This window comes from Equus caballus, chromosome 29 (assembly GCF_041296265.1).
Source record: "Equus caballus isolate H_3958 breed thoroughbred chromosome 29, TB-T2T, whole genome shotgun sequence".
In the NCBI taxonomy this organism is placed as follows: domain Eukaryota; kingdom Metazoa; phylum Chordata; class Mammalia; order Perissodactyla; family Equidae; genus Equus; species Equus caballus.
In genome coordinates, this window is record NC_091712.1 from 34,766,015 (window position 1) to 34,785,550 (window position 19,536).

General features: G+C 40.4%; 1 protein-coding gene across 41 annotated transcripts in view; it reads right to left on the reverse strand.

Annotated features, from left to right (window-relative positions):
- CELF2 (CUGBP Elav-like family member 2) overlaps positions 1-19,536 on the reverse strand; it is a 789,986-nt gene that overhangs the window by 243,162 nt on the left and 527,288 nt on the right. For 2 of the 41 annotated variants that reach the window (XM_070255412.1, XM_070255399.1), the window contains exon 1: positions 9,285-9,389. The exons of 38 other annotated variants lie outside the window; for them this stretch is intronic. The gene's annotated coding sequence lies outside the window, so the exon portion shown is untranslated. Of the gene's footprint in view, positions 1-9,284; positions 9,425-19,536 lie in introns of those variants that run through there. One more of the 41 variants, XM_070255408.1, reaches the window with a different exon arrangement.

Consider the following 19,536-nt stretch of genomic DNA (forward strand, 5'->3'; position numbering starts at 1 on the left):
TCTTCTCCCTTCTCCCTATTGGTCTTAACTTTCCAGCTGATGCTATTAACATGAGAACATGTCCTGCTATAGGAAAATCTTATCTGTAAAAAGGTACATTAGAAATTCTCTTTACTAAAGAATTTATTACAAGGTTGAGGTTGTCCCATCCTCTAAAATAAGTACCTTTTAAAGAATAATTTTATTCTTTGAAAGTTTGATTTCTATGAAATGTAGGCTCAAGCAACATTTCAGAAATTCAACCAACACCTGTTTTTTCAAATAAATTCCAAACTAACTCATCTAACAAAGTCAGCTTAGAGAGTGAAAATGGAAGCACATTGAAACAGCTGTAGCCCGCCTGGCTCTAGGAGCTGGCAGCTGGCTAGACTTAATTCTAATAACAGACATGGATCAAACCATAGCTCAGACAATTCCCTTTTCGGTAAGTGAACGTTAGGACTTCAACTCAAAGACTGTCCCAGCAAAGGCTGTCCACAATTCTCCTTCACCTCCAGAATAGTACCTTCTCCGCCTTATCGCATAAGATGTCAATTGAACACACAGATGAGGTTCTTTGAACAATACACAATGAAGAGACCCTTCAGTATCTGACTCAGTGCCATGCACAAATTATATTCCACAAAATGAGTGTTTGACAGAGAAGAAGGTAATGGTCAACACAGAGAGAAACTTCCAAGTCTACTGGCTTTGCCTGAAATTTAGAGTCTATACATTTCTAGAAGCCCACGTAGGCAGTGAATCCATTTTCTGGGTAATTTTGGATAAATTGCAAACTCCATGTTCCTTGTCCAACAGAAGAAATAGTAGCCACATCCCACTAAATACACGTAATCATCCACTCCCTCATTCCATGGACATTTACTCAGCAATCAGGATGGGCTAGGAACCAGACCCTTACTAAAATATAATCCATTAATGATAGTAAAAGACTTGTAAATGTACAGATTTATTTAAAACCAAGAGAGAAAAAGCCTTGGGCCTTTTACCCATTACTTAATTCTCATAAACGAGCCTATATTATTTCCATTTTTTTTAGATGAAGAAATTAAGGCTGTGAAAGGTTAAACAACTTGCTTAAGGTGACATTTAATAGCAAAGCCAGTGTTTGAACGCGTGTCTGCCAAGAACAAAACTCTTTCCATTCTACCTTACTAGCTTTCAAAACTACAGTCATGCACTGCACAATGACATTTCGGTCAACGACGGACCACATATATGACAGTGGGCCATAAGCTTAGTACCATAGAGCCTAGCTGTGTAGTAGGCTATACTAGCTAGGTTTGTGTAAGCACACTGTATAATGTTCACACACCACAAAATCACCTAACGACACATTTCTCAGAATATATCCTCGTCCTTAAGCGATGCATGATTGCATAGCTAAAACATTTACAAATAAGGGCACAATTGATGGTGGATTATAATCTTGATGATTCAACCAGATTCATTGTTTCTAAGCGTTATGAGTCATACAAATGGTTAGCAACTAACAGATCCCACAGTAATCGGTTTTTTATTACTAATTGCTGTCGCCATTTACACTGTATTGTGATAATTCTGATCACACAATGATACAGCCAGGCGACAGCAAAAGTGAACCCAAGAGAGAGGTCTGAGTGACAACTTCTCTATTTTGAATAGCTAAAGTCCATCGATCTGCGTTTCCCCCATATTTTTGTGGAGGTGATAGTTGTGTGTCAAGCCAAAAGCTGGGCATGTGCTAAAACCAAGGTCTAAGAATGGATTATAAGGAAATTATGGAATAAGAGATTGTTTAGGTGATAGGACATTATTTCAAGTAGATCCTAAAAATGTATGAAATTTACAAGTTTTTCAGATGCCTTCCCTTCCCCCAAGTCACTCGGACCAAGTTTAAGAATGTTTTCATTTTTACTTCTAGGCCAGTAAGTGCAAAGAGGATCCTCAAAACTGTAGGGAGGTAAAACAGAGGAAGAAGGGTGGTTTTATACATTCAGTACATGTAGGACATACACTCCTCTCACACTTCAGCTGTACACACAGAATACGAATAACGGTTGAAAGGAGAAGGCAATCTACTCAAGTGAATTAATCAATTGTAAAACAAATCTCTTTTGGTCTGAAAGTGTTTGCTTACTTAATTCTTTAATCATATCACCTTTATACTAAAGATGGAAGCAGTATGATTCTCTGAATGAGAGACATGGACATGCCCAAGAGCATCATCATTCCCAGATCATATCTATTGAGCATACAAGGGTTTACAGTCTTTCCTGCACAGGTCAAGACTACATAATAGAATTCTTTATGAGAATACAGAACTGCTGCCTTGGATTATTTTTACATTTTCTGTGGGCAGTGTATGAAGAGATGGAACTACTCATACTTTCATGGCCTAACTATTCATTCATCAACCTTTTTTTTGGTTTGTATTTTTATGACGAACATTGGCCTTGAGCTAACATCTGTTGTCAACCTTCCTCTTTTTGCTTGAGGAAGACTGTCACTGAGCTAACATCTCTGCCCATCTCCTCTATTTTATGTGGGATGCTGCCACAGCATGGTTTGACCAGCGGTGCTAGGTCAATGCCCAGGATTTGAACCTGGAAACCTTGGGCTGCCGAAGCGGAACACGTAAACTGAACCACTATGCCACTGGGCCCAGCCCCTCATCAAGCTTTTACTGGGTATATAACAACATAGTGTTACATTTCTACCTAGCCTTTCTAAGTATGCAGTAAGTTTGTAGGGAGTAAGATAGATTTTGGTAGATGGAAGGTTCGGAGGAAGAAGAATCAAGAAGTAAAACTGATGACGCTAGAAAATGGCTCAGGTGCTAAAGTGAGGCCAGTGAAAAATACATTTAAGGAATCTCTCTCTTCCAGAACCAGGGGCCAGGTTATTCTCTATGGGCATCTTTATTATGGGCAGAACTTGTCCAACTCTGGAAAAGCAATGAATTCATTCCCTTTATAATCATTTTCTCTAAGCAAAGAATAAGTTTATAAAAGATGAAATTTGTAGCACCCAAGGGGGAAATGTTGTTGAACTCTGCTTCCCATTACATACATTCCTCACAAACTCCTCTTAGGATAATACAAGAAGGAGCAATTACATAGGAACTGGAAGAGAAAATTAAAAGAAAATTTAGGCTCAATGTCTTAAAGATGCTCTCAAATACCTCTATCTATTTGACTCTGGAATTACTCTCCAAAGGAATGCATTCAAAACTTAAATGATGAAACATTAAGTACTGTAAGAAGGAATCACCTTGAACTAGCAGAAAATGGTCTTTTCTAGTCTACCTAAGCAGGTCATTTCCCAACACTAATTTGTATTCTTCATTCCCTTTGGTGTGCTTTTCTCAAGGATTATTTTGGGCTTTAGTTGCAAAACTCCTAATATGCTTTTATGAGTATTATTTATATCTAAATCCTGATGTAGCAGTGTGAACATCAGACTATTGTCTTCCTCTTCCATATTTTTCTTCTACTCATAGAACAATTTCCAGAGCTATGGGACTAGAGTCCATAAAAGTGAAATTACTTTTATGTTTATGGCGTACTGTACGGTTAAGATTACGGGTGAATTTTCATAACACGTCTGTCAAGAGGCTCACCCTATACTTCAATCTATCTCAGAAGCCAACAGAATGTTGAAAACACTCAGCAATAACTAACTTTCAAACCAATGACTTTCCAGTTTCAACTTTAAATTTTACTAATAGAGCTAATAATACATATTTTTATATGGCTCAGAGGACTTGCATCATTTTCCAGGAGACAAAAGAACTCATAATCATGACTGCATATTTGCACAGTGCAACTTTCTAACGCTGACAAGTTGACCTAGTTACTTCTGATGTTTTGTTCACATTTATGGTATCAAGTCTCTAGTTATGAAAGCCCAATATAGAACCCCTTAAAACTGGGCTGATCAGAACTGACCCATTTGGGATTATTTAGGATTTCTTTCCAGTATAGCATTCCCTTACTTCACCTAAACTTGGCATTAAGAAGAAGATAATAGCCATCACAGTCACTATAAAGACTTTAAGAAAAACAAAACAAGCAAAGGAAAAACCTTTTGGGGCAGTATATTGAGGTGTTGGCATATATTTCTCCCATCTTTTCACATGTTGTTCCTACAACCATTCTGTACATTGAAAATTAGATATTTATAATGATAAACCTAGACACTGTATGAATTACAATCACCAAGGTGACATTAACCCAGAGCTAATGGTTTTTAAAACTGCAAACGACTTAGAAATTATTTTATAGGTGAGGAAATTGAGGCCCAGAAAAAGAAAGTGACTTGCCTAAGGTTACTGAGCGTTAAATGAGAGAGCAAGAATTCAAAGCCAGAACTTACCTACAAGTCCAAAACCTCTTTCACAACCTCTCTCATTTACTATAACCTGTTTTCTGTAAAGCTACATGCTATCAATAACCAAGGCAGGTCTGTAAGGTAAGGTGTCTTCCAGTTAATCCCCTGTAAGCCTGAAATTCTACTATTGACTACCAATGCCTTGATGTGCGGAGCTCAAGCCAGGTAATTTAAATTTTCCTCAAGTTTAGGAAGCTGAAAACAGATAATGCCCACAATCTAACCAGTGCTTCTTTGTCCCATCAACTTGCACTTAACGAATCCATATCATTTTAGGATACACCAAAGATAGGCTAAAAACTTCATTTCAGCTGGAGCCAGCCTTCTTTTAAAAGAAAACGCTAGGTGTTATGTGTTGCATGACGAACTCAAACTTTCCTTATCAATCACTGCTCAATTTAATTCTGGGTTGTAAAACATTCATATAAGGCTGACCTAAGAAACACCCAAGTACTGAAAAGTAGCTGTGGATCTCAATCTGCCCACAGATATTAAAGCAAGCAGCACACATTGAAAGCCCTCGGCCACATTTCCCCAGCTGCTGCTGGCTAATACATCAAGCCTACCTCCTTGCTATGCAAATACATCCTCCCAGCATCTGACTTTTCTTTTCACGCGCCAAAGGAAAAATTCTGTCCCTTTCTGCTTGTTGCTAAATCTTACACTATCCCACTTAGGATTCTAAGATAAAGGCCCCATACGGCATTCTCTTTAACCTCCAGTATTCTTCCTACATCACGAGTAAAGTTTGCTCTAGTTAAGTCTGGCATCTGTCCACCCAGCCAGTATTGTTAACAAGTTTCCTCTGTCTATGACAATAAATATTCCATCAACTTTTTTTTAAACTTCTGCTTTTTGATGTCTACCAGCAACGCTATTGGGCATTTTTCAAAAAACAAGAGATCGTGACTTTTCTTTCTGAATAATTCAAAATAGATTCTTTTAAAACAAATTAGGGGCCAGCCCGGTGGCACAGCAAAGTTCACACGTTTCACTTCAGCGGCCCAGGGGTTTACCAGTTTGGATCCCAGGTGCGGACCTACGTACTGCTCATCAAGCCATGCTGTGGCAGGCATCCCCCACATAAAGTAGAGGGATGTGGGCACGGATGTTAGCTCAGGGCCAGCCTTCCTCAGCAAAACAAGGAGGATTGGCGGTGGATGTTAGCTCAGGGATAATCTCCCTCAAAAAAAAAAAAAAACCACAATGTTCTGAAATAATCAGTGTTTTCTCACACAAAAAATAAGCCAACCCATCATTTTTAAAAAGCTTTTAAAAAAACAGGAAGAAAAAGAAAAGGTTTTTTGTTTTCTTTTTTCTGAGATGTTAACATCAGCAGTAAATTAAAGATTTTGGTTAATTGAGATTGTGCTCTAATAAGTAAGTTTTTCTTGCCTAAAAAGTTTCCGACCACCATTTCATAGTATCCGCTTGCCTGGGTCCGTTGTGAATATCACTCTTCATTCTTAAGCATTCTTACAGCTGCTCACCACCCAGTTCATCCTTGCCAACGGACGTCACCTGCTTTGCTACGAATATTTTATCCCCCAAAAGACAGGTCCCTAGTAAACACTAACTCAAACGGAAATAAAGGAGAGAGGACATACATTCATCTTTCGGACCCTGGACATCTGAATCAATACTTACGTTCACGGCATTAATCCACTTCATTCAGCCTTCTTTTCAGCTTCTTGTACGTCTTCACAGAATTAAACACCCCCAACAGACTGGTTTTGAGGATCAAATTACCAACTCTTACAAACTCTCCTGCTTACATTTTTCATATATCCACACACTGGGACCACAAACTTACTGAATTTTTAATCCTTAACAGGTGTTATATAATAGAATGTAATCTTTTTATTGGGCTATTCTCACACTAACCTTCATTTACTTTTTGCTACTTAAAAAGTGTGTGTGTGCGTGTGTGTCTGTGTGAGAGAGAGAGACAGGAGCTGGGAGGAGGATGAAAGATGGAGGCAGAGTAAGCATTATGCTTTCTTTCACTATTTGGTAAAAGAAATATAAACATGTCTTCAGATGAGCACCCCTTACAAATGAAGATCCACACAGCAAGGGGCGCTTCCGTGCCTCTGGCACCCAGACAGAGTCTCAAAGGAAGAAGGGGACGATCGCGTCACACTTGGCAAGGAGAGAGATCACTCACTTTTAGGGCCAGGAATTAGGACTGAGGAAGACCCTCCCATAGTAACAGCAGCAAACTAGAATATTATCAAAAACATCTTTCAGTTCCCTTCTGAGTCAAAGAGGTTTTTTTTAATAGTCCAATTGGGAACCTACACGTAAACCACCGCTATGAGAAAACAAGTTCCACAAGTCAAATATGTGACTTGAAATGAACTTTTGACTAATTTGCCATTTCGAGATCATCAAGTTGTTTTGCTTTAAGCTATCCGAACCTAAGAATAACCCACAGTTCCCAGGGCTGGGGAATGCAACCAGTGAGTCTTCATTAAAGAAATGGATGTTTTCCTAGGCAGAGGTTCAACTAGAACGATGCCCATTTGCTCATTCAGATTTGTAATGCATGACTCATATCTTCTGTGGCACTCAGAACTGCCACTGCTCTCTCAACTGCATCTGATATATTTTTAAGCCACATGCTCTGTCTCTGCTTAAAAAAGTGTTGCCAAGAACACTGGTTCGGTTCCTAGAGTGAACGGAGGGCATCTTTCAGCCTGTTTCAAAGATTAGCAAGTAATGTATTTCACACCGAATATTAATTAGGCAGACCAAAGAACACCAACCAGACATGGGCTGGAAATCTTTCCTTGTAATTCCATGTTGCTTCTAAGGCAGTGCCAAGATATTTTGAGAACGGAGGTATTCATTTCAATGACGAAACTTTACTTCTGAATAAGCTGACATACTTTCCAAGAATGGAGAACCAGGCTAGAAGCCAAAGTCTCAGGAATTTCCAATCTTTGCCTATTATTTAAAAACTCCCTTGAACAGTAATTCCCACCCTTTACGAATGCATCTTTTAAAAAAGTTGAGCCCCCCTTGTACAATCATAGTTGAACTTTTGGTAGCTGATGACTAGGAATACACAAAAAAAACAATTTCTTTGAATTTAGAGACACATTTGAAAAATTTTTTTTATGCTATTGATCAAAATAGCAACAAAATGGATTGGACAAATGTTTTAACATACACACACTCACCTATATGTCACTCTACAGACAATGCTTGACGTGCTCTAGGATTTTAGAACTTCTCGTAATAACTCCACAGTCCCCTGGGGGGCCTGGGGCACAGAGGCTGGAAATAATTTCTCTAAAATAGTCTTTCCAATCCTAAGCTTTCAAGTTCTATGACTTATAAAAATATCCTCTCACTTAGTTTACATTTGGTTACGTTGTGTAAATATTTTAATTATTTTAAATTAATTGCCAAAATAATAAAGGTCAAGAAATCCTGAATTAAAGCGTCTCTTGGCTTCACAAAACTACATAAAATGTAAAAGTGTACCTGTGGGTTTCATGCCAGCCCTCTGCATCTGTCACCTTCTCTTACCTGCCCCAGGAGAGAACCCACCTCTTCTGCAGGGCGGGTATTATTAAGATCAGCATGCTGCGAGGCTCAAGGCCATCTGAATGCCATGATAATCCCTAACCAGCAAACTGCAGCTGAGTTAAATATAAACCCAGGCCACTTGAAACCAAAGAGTCTGCATATACAGTGTTTAGGCACAGTGCCTGGTATACAGTAGGTGTCAGCAAATTTGGCCAGGCTTACAACCATCATGAGTTAGTCACTCATTAAACTTGGATATATACTAAGTGCTGGAAAACCTCCTGGGCTCATACACATTGCTGAGATTCCTAAAAGTTCCCTGGATCCCCCTAACCCCAAAAAAAGTCTTCCTAGAAGAAAAATGCTATGGTAATTTGAGCCCAAACTGTCATTCACAGTGAGAGCAATCTGGGAGGGAAACTGAGTCAAACTGTGGGTGAGCACTGTACTACTATCTAACTTTTGAGACTTTTTAACACTTTATAATTAAAGTATCATGGCCAAGATTTGGTATTGTAATATTTTAGTATAAGTATATTAATATTAAGCCTATTATATAATATGTGATTATATTTATATAATTTGTATAATACATGATTTATAATTTGTGTTTATTCTATTCCGTGGAATAATCTGTGTAACACAATTGTATTAATACACTTTGTTGTTAGTGCCACTAAGTCGATTCTCACTCCTAGCGACCCTGTGCACAGCAGAGCAGAACCCTGCCCGGTCTTTCCACGCCATCCTCTCACCTTCTAGCGCTGTATCAGCCAACGCTCAGCTGCTATTTTTAAGGTTCTCATGACCAGTTTTTTCAGAAGTGGGTGGCCAGGTCCTTCTTCCTAATCCGTCTGAGTTTGGAAGCTCCACTGAAACCCATCCACCATGGGTGACCCTGCCGATATCTGAAATCCAGGTGGCAGAGCTTTCAGCACCCCAGCACCATGCAGCCGCCACAGTGTGACAACCGACAGACGGGTGGTGTGGTTCCCTGACCGGGACACGAACCCAGACTGGGGTGGTGAGAGTGCCTGTTTCTTAGCCACTAGACCCCCAGGGATGGCTATTAATATAATAATTAACATAATATTTTAACATAGTTACTTTAAACATGTTATTTCCATTTTTTTCTACATTTTTAAAATGAATTTTATTAGATTTTAGGGACCTTTGCTTCCACCCACAGTTAACAGACCTGATTTATAATGGGAAAACAGAATTCACCTACAAGAATATCACCCAAAAGGATACCCCTAAAGGAAAGTGATACTTGCTAACTCAAGGTGTCTTTAAACTTATGTATCATCTACGAACTCCACAGGGGTAGAAAACTACTCTTGTATATTTATGGCAGGGGCTGCTTCTCTACATACCTTTGTTTTAAAATTTAGAGGGAGCGAGGACCAGGCACAGGAAATATCAGCAACATCATTTTGCCCCCAGGCCCCAAGGCTGAAACGCCACCCATGATGGGGTGGTCGGTGCTCAGGCCTGTGTGCTCAGCTGTGAGGCTAATAAACAATGGAGGGAGGGTGTCCAGGCTCTGCAGAGGCCCGTGGTCATCCTCCAGCCTCACAAAGTGGGCGCAGACAGGAGAAGATTATGCTGTGGTCATGGTCTAAGCAACACAAAGAACGTAAATGCTCAGGTCCTTAATACCATTTACTGTGATTGTGACACCAAAATCTTTCCCTCGGGGCAAAGAAACACCTTGTCACAGGCACTTAAAAGAGATTCTGTAAGGTACCACTAGAGATACAGAGAAGGAACAAAACTCTAGAAAAGAAAAATGCCCAACTCTTTCAAATTAGTGCCTTCTACAGGCTGAAAGCACATATTAAACAGAAACTTTGATCCTGAAGAAAAACTGACGAAAGAACAGTACTGCTCCACCTTGCCTCCATCCATTCTTTCTTCTGTTTTTCTTGGAAATGTGGAATCCAGCTATCCACACACTTGGTCAGCTTGATCCTATTGTGAAATCATAAAATAGAGTGTGGGGGCCATCTCTAAGCCCATAGCTGTCACCATCAACTCACCATTTTTATTTCATTGCAGGGTGGACTTATCATTATGATGATGCTGGTTATGACTTCTGTTCATTTATGGTTTTCCTTCTATAGACGTCAAAATATTTTACCAACATGACCTCATTTACTCAGGACTTCAGAGGGGTGACATATGCACGGACTTCAGATCTGGTCCCAGAGGCTGGGTCCTGTATCTTCTCTCGCTTTATCCTCTCCCCTGGCTGACTTCACTCTTGTCCAATATTTTAATAACTAAAGATCTTCAACCAAACTAAATGTAGATGAATAACAACTTTAAATTTCTAGCCCACAAATCTCTTATGAGGTCCAGTCCCACATACCCGACTGCCTACTTGATATCTCATCTTGGTCATAACAAAAGTCACCTCAAAGGCAGCAATCTGTCTTTGAAATGCAAGTGTGTCAAGACCTGTCCTCTGCTTAAAACCCTTTCTTGGCATCCTTTGCTCTTAGGATCAAGGCAAAAGTCCTCCACAGACCTACAAAGCATGCGCCATGTGCCCTCACTCCCTCCTGTGGCCTCATTTCACAGTCTGCTCTACTGCCTTCTTTGCACTCCAGCCACATGAGTTTTCCTTTACATTATTCCTAAAATAAAGCATTCTCTCTCCAACTCAGGGCTTCAGCACCTTCGGTTCCTTCTACCTGAATTTCTCTTCCCTCACATTGTGCCTGCTGAACCCTCTGTATTTCAAGAAAAACGGTCATCACCACTTACCATCTGTGTTCAATGGACTCTTTTAATTTTTTTAAACTTTTGTGGGAATGAATTTAATGAATAATTTACAGAAGAATAAAGAGAGAATTTATTAGAAATGTTAATAAGAACTTGAACAGCAAACCCAAATTTGTATTCCATATTTTCCTGGCTTTGGAGGTAAAGATAACCCAAATGGGCAACATCCTTTGAATGTGACTGACTGCTCATTAACTGTCTTGAATGAACCTGGAACACACCCATTCTGCAAATGCTGATTCCAGGTTTCAAATACATCTCTAGTAAGTTCTAGCTTGTCATTACTTCTGGTTTTTCTTGCAGTTGCATCATCAAAACACAGTACTTTTGAACACTTTGATGGCTCATAATTTTACTGATAAGAGAACGGTCATCTTGGCTTAATTGTAGAACACTCATTTCTCGATTTAGTCACACCAACAAGAACGACAATCCAATGATTTTATTTTCCATTTCTATATCATCTATTTTTTCCAATCACCTTTGTGTATACACCATTTGTCCATTTATGAGCCATATGAAATACATTTTTGGTGCATGAACATCCTAAAAGATGAAAGAATATTGTTACATATCCTTTTAGCAAAACAGGATGATGCAATTTTTTAGTTTATTTATTTATTGTGTGTGTGAGGAAGACTGGCTCTGAGCTAACATCTGCTGCCAATCCTCCCCTTTTTCTTGCTTGAGGAAGATGTCCCGGAGCTAATATCTGTGCCAATCTTCCCGTTTTGTATGTGGGACACTGCCACAGCAGAGGTAGGTCCATGACCAGGGTTCTGAACCTGCAAACCCAGAGGCTGCTGAAGCAGATCGTGCAAAGTTAACCGCTATGCCACAGGGCCAGCCCCAGCCAACTTTCTGCTGTAAAACCTATGATGAAGTACTTCCTACTGAATGACTAGCTGGATAAGAATACCATATTTGCTTTTTGTTCTTTGAAATGTGTTCTTGACTAATTGTCTCCTGAGTTGGGAAAATTCACATAGGATATCTTTACCTGAAGAATCAGTCTGAGATTTCACTTATACAATTTCCCTATCACCAGTAGAGTCTAGAGTGCTTCCACCTGTCTTTTTGCATTTGCCTTCTGAATCACGCAATAATCACGAGATGCCTTCCTCTGTCCATTTTCTTCTCTTTGCTCTATCATTGGAGAAAAGGTAAAATTACGAATGCTCAACTATGTTCGACTAACGATTATTAAAAAAGAGGTACAAAAATGGTGTCTCTAGACTTTTTATATCTGCTCGAAAGATGATGCAAAACTGTAGGTAACACAATAAGAAAATTCAAGGATAACAGTGAACATTTATTTCACTGTTGTATCATCTTTATAGATGATCCTATCCTTCTTTGCTTTTCTTACTATTTTCACTATTTTACTCTTTTTTTAGTATGGTTGGGAATAACTGATGAGTAAGGATGAGCACATCCTCAGATGATGAAACAGCAAAATGTTTCAAGATATAGGAGAGATTACTATTATCCTACAATGTAGTTTATATTTCCAAGAGTCCAATGGAACCGTATGGTAACGTTAAGAGAGAATGAGTTGTTTTCTGCTTTAAAAGAAATAGGTAAATTCTGTTTGTTCTTGGAAGACCTTTAAGAAAGATAAAATTTATGGAATAGTAATCTGTAAAAACAGTGAAGACTGCTCAAAAAAGAAATTCCAAGACCAAAATGGGATCCAATGGACCCTGATGGTACATTGAGGATTAAAGGCACCTACTCACATGTAAGATACCAGTATTGTTGCTATTTTTTCCAGCGAAGGTTTTCTGGATCTCCCTAACTATGTCAAGCTTCGCTGTTATATGCGTACATAGCATCATTTTCCTCTTTCATAACACTAAGCACAGTTCCAAAATGATATTTATTAGTCTGACTAGTATGAGTATTTAATGAGCGTCTGCTCTCTCACAAAACTGTAAAGATTATGAGGGCAGACCTATGATTTTGATCTCCAGTTTATTCTCGGCACCCAGAGTCAAGCATAGCACATTGTAGGGAGTGTAGGGAAATGGATCCAAACTCAGTTCTTCTTTTATCTCCATAGTTTGCGAAGTAACTGTAATTGCCCATATTGCTTCATAATTTTTCCCTTGAAGACTATTACATATTTTCACTCTTCCCCTCACCCCACCCCAACCGCATGGCCCTTGACCACAGTGAAGGAAAGAAACATTTATAAACCACCTCCTGGGGACAGGTGATTTACATTGATTTGTTTTGTTTTGAAGTTCTCCAAATTGTGCCAAGTGAATGTCACTATTCTCATTCTACAGATGGGAAACTGGGATTGAGAAGGTTCAATAACTTGCCAAAGGTCACAGAACCAATAAACAGGAAAAAAGAGATTCCATCTCACCCCCGATCTGACTCTCCCCTCAACATATGCCAGGGAAGCGTGTCCCATTTCTTTCACAAGGATCCAGAACATGGAGCATCTTGCCTGGGAAACAACATGTACCAGGTGGTGTCATCTAAAAGGCTATGATTCAATTTCAGTCAGTATTTAGATTTCGTTGATTTTGTTTTTAATTTTTCTGTAAAGCTTGTATTCTCCTTACCTTGTGAGTAGGCTCTTATTTAGAAGTGGACTATATGCCACACAGGCACTGAGCCGCATTTTCATTTTCCTTGGAAAACAGAAAGTCAGCTCTGATAAATTAATAGCAGCAATGTGCTATAGATATTACACATCTGTGGGGAAGTTTTCCTTAGAAAATTCAAAAAGAAAGTTCCCCGATGAGGGATTCGCCTTTTACCAGAACCTCAAAAATATATTTCCACTGGCTATCATAATGCTCGCTTCCATAAAATGTAAGGACTTAAAGTAAGCCCAGTGTTTCTAAATCTGTCAAACACGTACACATTTATGTATTCTTGAATAGACGTTATAATGGCTTCCTCCTTAGGACTTAGTTCACCTCATACATTCCTATTAGACACTGAGGTCCTCCTTTCACAACGCAAAAGCGAATTCATGAGACGACATCATTAATAGCCGTAAAAAGGTGAGAGTGACATTAAGTGACTAATAACTGGATGCAGGAGGGAATTGAGAGTGAAGAGAAAGTCACAAATTCAACTCCCTCATTATGATTTCTACCTGTAGGCAAGAGGATCTGCCACGCCACATGACAGTCACTGCAGACCCGAGCAGAGTGTGTCACCCTGATTGTTCTGTTTATAACCCAGCAACATCAGCACCAGCATCAGCTGGGGCTCTTTGTTGACTGCACATACACAGGTCTCTGTGTTTCCCTTCACCCCTACTTTCTAGCACATAGGAAATCGTTATTGTTGGGAGATGACAATTTGACAAAGTCACACAGACGACTCTGACACAAGCAACAGCTGCCCCTCCTAACACCTTGGCAGACACACCAAGATCCATATGGTACAGCCCACGTGCACCCCAGGTTGGCCTTAGATCAGCCAAACAGGTCTGGGGAGTGGCAAGGTGAGGGGGCTGACGAGTAAGTGGGTTGTCAGTAGGGGGTCTGGGGATGACCTGGGGTGGGGAGGGCATGAGTGTAATTTTACCACTGTGATTAGGAGCCAGGAGTCTGGAGAAAACTGTCGGGCCTTGAATATTGACTCTGCCACTTGTGTGGCCCAAGGTCCTTGGGTAAGTCATTTATGCTGAGTCTCAGTTTCCTTACCTAAAAAATGGAGATGATAATATCAACTGCTTAAACTTGTTGCTAGGGTCACAGGGATTAATCCACATCCAATGACTAGCAGCATACCCAACACAGCCAATGTCAGCCATTGTTAGAATTTTCAGAGAGATAAAAATGATGGAAGGAGTGTGGGGTTCCAGAAAAGTTATGAAAGGTAAGGGAAAAAAAGGTAGGTACCAAACATCTGAGGGGTGCCAAGACACACAGTGAAGCCGGGCGAGGCATTCCTCTGCTCAAACACTTCCAAAGGCTTTCCACGTCACCTGGAGCAAAGCCAAAGTCCTTAGGAGGCCCACTAGGCCCTACGTGGTCTGGACCCCCTTCACCTCTGTGACCTGATCTCCTCCTCCTCCTCCCAGGCCTCCTCACTCCCACGGCTCGAGACACACTAGCCTCTGGCTCTTCTTCCAACCTGCCAGGCACACTCCAGGCATTTCTGTTGGATGTGCCTTCTGCCTGGATTGCTTAGGCCACATGACCACCGGGCTACCGCCCTTATCTCCTTCCTCGTTTTGTTTCAGCATCTCCTCCTTGATGAAGCCCATCCTGACATCTGTTTTAAAACTGCAATCCTTCCCCACACCAGATCTGGCAATCCCAATTCTCCCTACTCTGCTACAGCCCCCACTCCCATGGAACTTACGACATGCTAATGTAAATTAGTTGTTACATTTAGCGTCTATTTTCTAGTCTCCCCACTGCATTGTATGCTCTCAATGGGCAGGGGGATTTGTCTGTCTTGTTCACTGATGCTCCATAAATATTTGTTGAATGACTAAAGCCTGAACTTACAATTTTAGATTTCCATTAAGGTTTTCCTTACTAGTGGGAAGAGAAACCCTCCTCCCTGCCCTTTCCCCATTTTGACGTGGATACATCAAAAACAACTCCTGGAGCCTCTTGTGATTCAAATGAGGTGGAAACGTCTACCCACCACATTAGATCGTTCACTAGGCAGTAAACTAACTTGTGTATTGGATTTATTTCTATCCATTTCTTTCCAAAAAGTTTCAGTGGTAAGGAATTTCCCTTCAGCAATATAGAAATTTATTGCCAGATTTACCGGAGGAAATGGGAAAGACACAAAAAGATAATTTCACGTTTTTGCAAACAGAATCATCATGATTAAAAAACAAACACTTGCATACACAATACAGAGTATTAGCCTCTAGGACCGGTACAGATGCTCTGGTGATGGCAATGGTCGTCACTCTTATGGCTACGCAAAAATCCCAGCACATATTGACTGTCTCCAAAGAGAAAACCCTCTTTAACAGAAGGTGCAATTTGCAAGATATGAACAGAAAACCAACCTTAAAATATAGAAATTGCTTAATTGCTCCATTCGTTTGATACCAAGGCACTTCACGCTAATAGAGATGAGCTTTAAAGGATTACCAGGGACAGTCCAGGTGACGAATTATATGCGCATCTTGAGAAAGAAATATTCCTGGAATTGAGGCCAGGCTTGCAAAGCTTTTGCAGTATTTTTCTGCCTGGTCTAATTTTAGATGACTCTCTGACCACTGGAGAGTTTGCACTATGCCAGGTTTAGCCAGCTCGAGCAACAGATTTTCATCTCTGTGACTGCTGGTCACATTATCTCATGAATGAACTACTATTTAGGTCACTTAAGAGTCTCTGCCTAATTGGATGTGCATTTTATCTCTGGTGTTCATGCTCTATATATCAAGATTGTAGATACTTCTTGGGGGTGGGGAAGAGAGAAAATATTGGTATCCGGATGTAGAAGGGACTGTGGGAACTACTCAGTTTGAAGCAGAACAATTTAAAATACTGGAATAATTTAAGGTCTTTCATTCTTGAATGATGGGTTTACCTATAAACTGAATCAGTCTCCTTTAATTGATATTACTTGCTTATCTATTACTTCTGCCACCGTGTTAAGCATTTGTTTTTTTAAAAAACAAGAAATATTGTTTGATTTTAACTTTGAAGCTTAGGGTTCCAGAACAATAAAAGCAATGGACTATCTGTTTCTTTGTGACAGGCAAATAAAAATGATCCCTTGGTTAAATGACCACAGTGCACGATGAAGGGCACACAGCACAGAGTGACTTGCTGAAAACAGCGAATTAATCCAAATACTGGATGCGGTTGAGGAGAGACAAAATCCACAAGTCAGGCGAGTGTCAAGCACTATGAAGTGACTCTGACAACCCAGCCTAGACCCGAGAACGAGGTTAAACCAAGGGAATGAGATGATGCTGTTAGTGGTACGTCCATACTTTGAGAAGACTCAGTAAATAATCTTTTGCCAAAAACAAGAAATACAAACTCCAGAAGGAGGGCGTCACGTCTTCCCTCAGCAGGTGCTGGAACAGCGTCTGATACACAGTTGACCCTCACAATATTTGTTGAACAGACTCAGGAATAAAGAGTTTCCTGTAATTCAACGGAGTACAAGTCCATTAGAGGGACACTGCTCTTCAGGAGCTCCACTGGATTACTTATATACAATGCAAAAGGCAGAAATCCCCCTCAAGAAAACTAAGATGTTCAGGCCCCACCTTTCTGAGAGCCTGACGTATGTGGTTGGAGCGGCACCCAGGAAGCAGCGTTTTTAAAGAATTAGCCAGATGAGTCTAATGTGTAGCCAAAGATGAAAACCACTGATCCATACAAAACTGAATTCTTAAGCCTAAACATTTTGATACAATAATGTTTTCTCTATTTTGACAAGCGAAAAAACAAAGGCAGTATCCTTCATTTAACGACATCTGCCACACTTATGTAAGACTTCGAAAGAATCTGAACATTCAAATTTAAAACAAATACATTCTAAGAACATTTTATTTCACATCAAGAAATAATCTTTATATCTATGATGCATTAACTTAAAATGTGATCTCAAATTACTTGGAAATAGAAATGCTATGCACAGTGCCTGGCACAAAGTGGTGCTTTCAAATAAAAATTGATAAATAAAATCCTACAGTTCAAATGCAGACATTTACATTTCTGTGCCTCGATTTTACAGATGAATCACCAGTGTGCTGGTAATTGTTTGACCATCTCAAACCAGCATTTCTCATTTAACAATTTCAAATCACTTCGCAGATATTAAATGGGTAGTAATGGGTATGCAAAAGGCAGCCCCCTCCTCTACATGGAGCATCTTCCTGAATAGTCTATCTCAAAGTACAAGAAAGGATGGCACTTGAACTCTGAGAGTGGCAAAGGAGAGAGTTAAGGCGGCAGATCTGAGGCTGTGAAATGCAGAGAACAGTGTAACATTAAGAAACCCCATCATATAAAATACTCGTAAATTATATTTTTCCTGTAATTATTTGATTGTAATGATCAAATCCAGCATAGGGCACCTCATTCCTCAGGAGGTGCAAAACGCCTTTTGGATTGGGAAGCCCCCACTTCCTGTGGTGGGAAAGCTGCCCTATCCTGGAGGAGTTGTGAGTGAGGTTCATGTGGTACCTATGGGGTGAATTCAATTACAAAGCGTACTCCCTGTCATCGTAGGCGGCACCTCCGAGATCACAGGGCTGTTCAGAGACTTGATGAGACAAAGTGGAACTTGACTCTTCAAGTACCGTTCTCTCGTTCAGTCACTCAATAGCCTCCACTCCTGAACTTGACCGATCTCTCTTTTCCTCCTCTTCCATTTTGAGCACAACCTTCTAATTTCAAAGACGAGCCTTTCAGATAAGCTTGTAAGGGACAAGAAGCCAAGAAAAAGAACTATGGCCAAGCCAACTGTTTTTTAGTATCCATGCTGTGCCAAGCTGTGACACCTGAAGGTTGAAACTTGTACTTAATCAGATTAACTCAAATAATCTCAATGCTAAGGTGCTACGCCCTCATTTAGGTACATTGTCAGAAGACGGAAACATTGCACATTTGAGAGATTCCACATATTCAACAAAATGGGTTTGGGAGGCCTTAAAGAGTTAAGTTTCCTTAAGTGAAGTACCACTGTGATACTCTTACAGTGCCCGGGGCCAGCATCCCTCTGGCTGATACAATTCACGCATCTTCCCTCCCCTGCCTGACAGCTGTTATCTTGGAGCATGCAGCTACCTGCTTATTGCAATTGCACAACACTTTTCTTTGGACTCCTGGTCCTCTTTTCAAGGTTTGAAATCCTTGATGCAGAGAAATGAAAGCGGTCACATGGGCTCTGTGTTCACCATTCCACCTGAGTTCTCCTTCAAACAGACTCGGCCTTGAGAAGGACTCGCTACGTGAGCACACCGCTTTCCTCCATGAGCGGAGAGGGCCTGCTTCCCCCCCGGCCTCCGCTTAGTAAGAGCTCTTCATCATTTGCTTTCCCCTTTAGCAAAATGGCTCAAGCCTCCCCATATTCCTATGAGGCAGGCCAAATTAGTAAGCCCGCTGGAAACAAACTCAAGCACCGGATCGCCATCTTAAAATAGACATGAGGTTTGAATCAAACAAAAAAGTCAGGGATTCAGGATCAGAATATATCTTATTTCAGCTGACTCATTAAAACAGCATCATCATGGGGTGAAGCCAGGTGTCAGACCAGAAAAAGCCATGAATGAGGGTCAGAACACCTGTGGTCTAGGGGGCAGCGCTATTTAGTGGTATCCAGCCCTGAAGGAGTCATTTCACCTGTTTGTAGCTTCCTTTTCTCACATGCGACATATAGTTAGCCTCACCCAACTGGCTCATATGGGTGGTTGAAAAATAACGCTCTCTCCTTTAATACAACATTAAAACAGAGCTCCGAAGCCAGCAGAGGCAAAGTGGGAAGCAAATACAGTGTAACTCATTGCAATGAGTCCTTTAAAACTTTTCATCAAAGAGCTGGACAGGATAGCAGCGGCAGTTGAATACCTCCCACCTACAGGACAACTTACAGATAGTACTTAAAATGTCATTATATGGCCGAGTTTAGGCTAACGTGGCCTCTTGTTTTATTTATCCTCTTCTGCCTTGCATTTAAATACCAAAAGCTAACCAGGGCAGGCTGAATTCTCCAGGGGTTCCAATAGAGGGAGTTTTAACATTTCATTTTGATTTTTTCCCCCTCAGATACCGTATCTCCATTTGGGTGGGAATCAAGCATTTTCATTTTGTGCGGCCTTCTTTTTATTTCCAGGTAATCTAAGACCTAGACCCACCCTCCCCCCCCAGAAAAAAG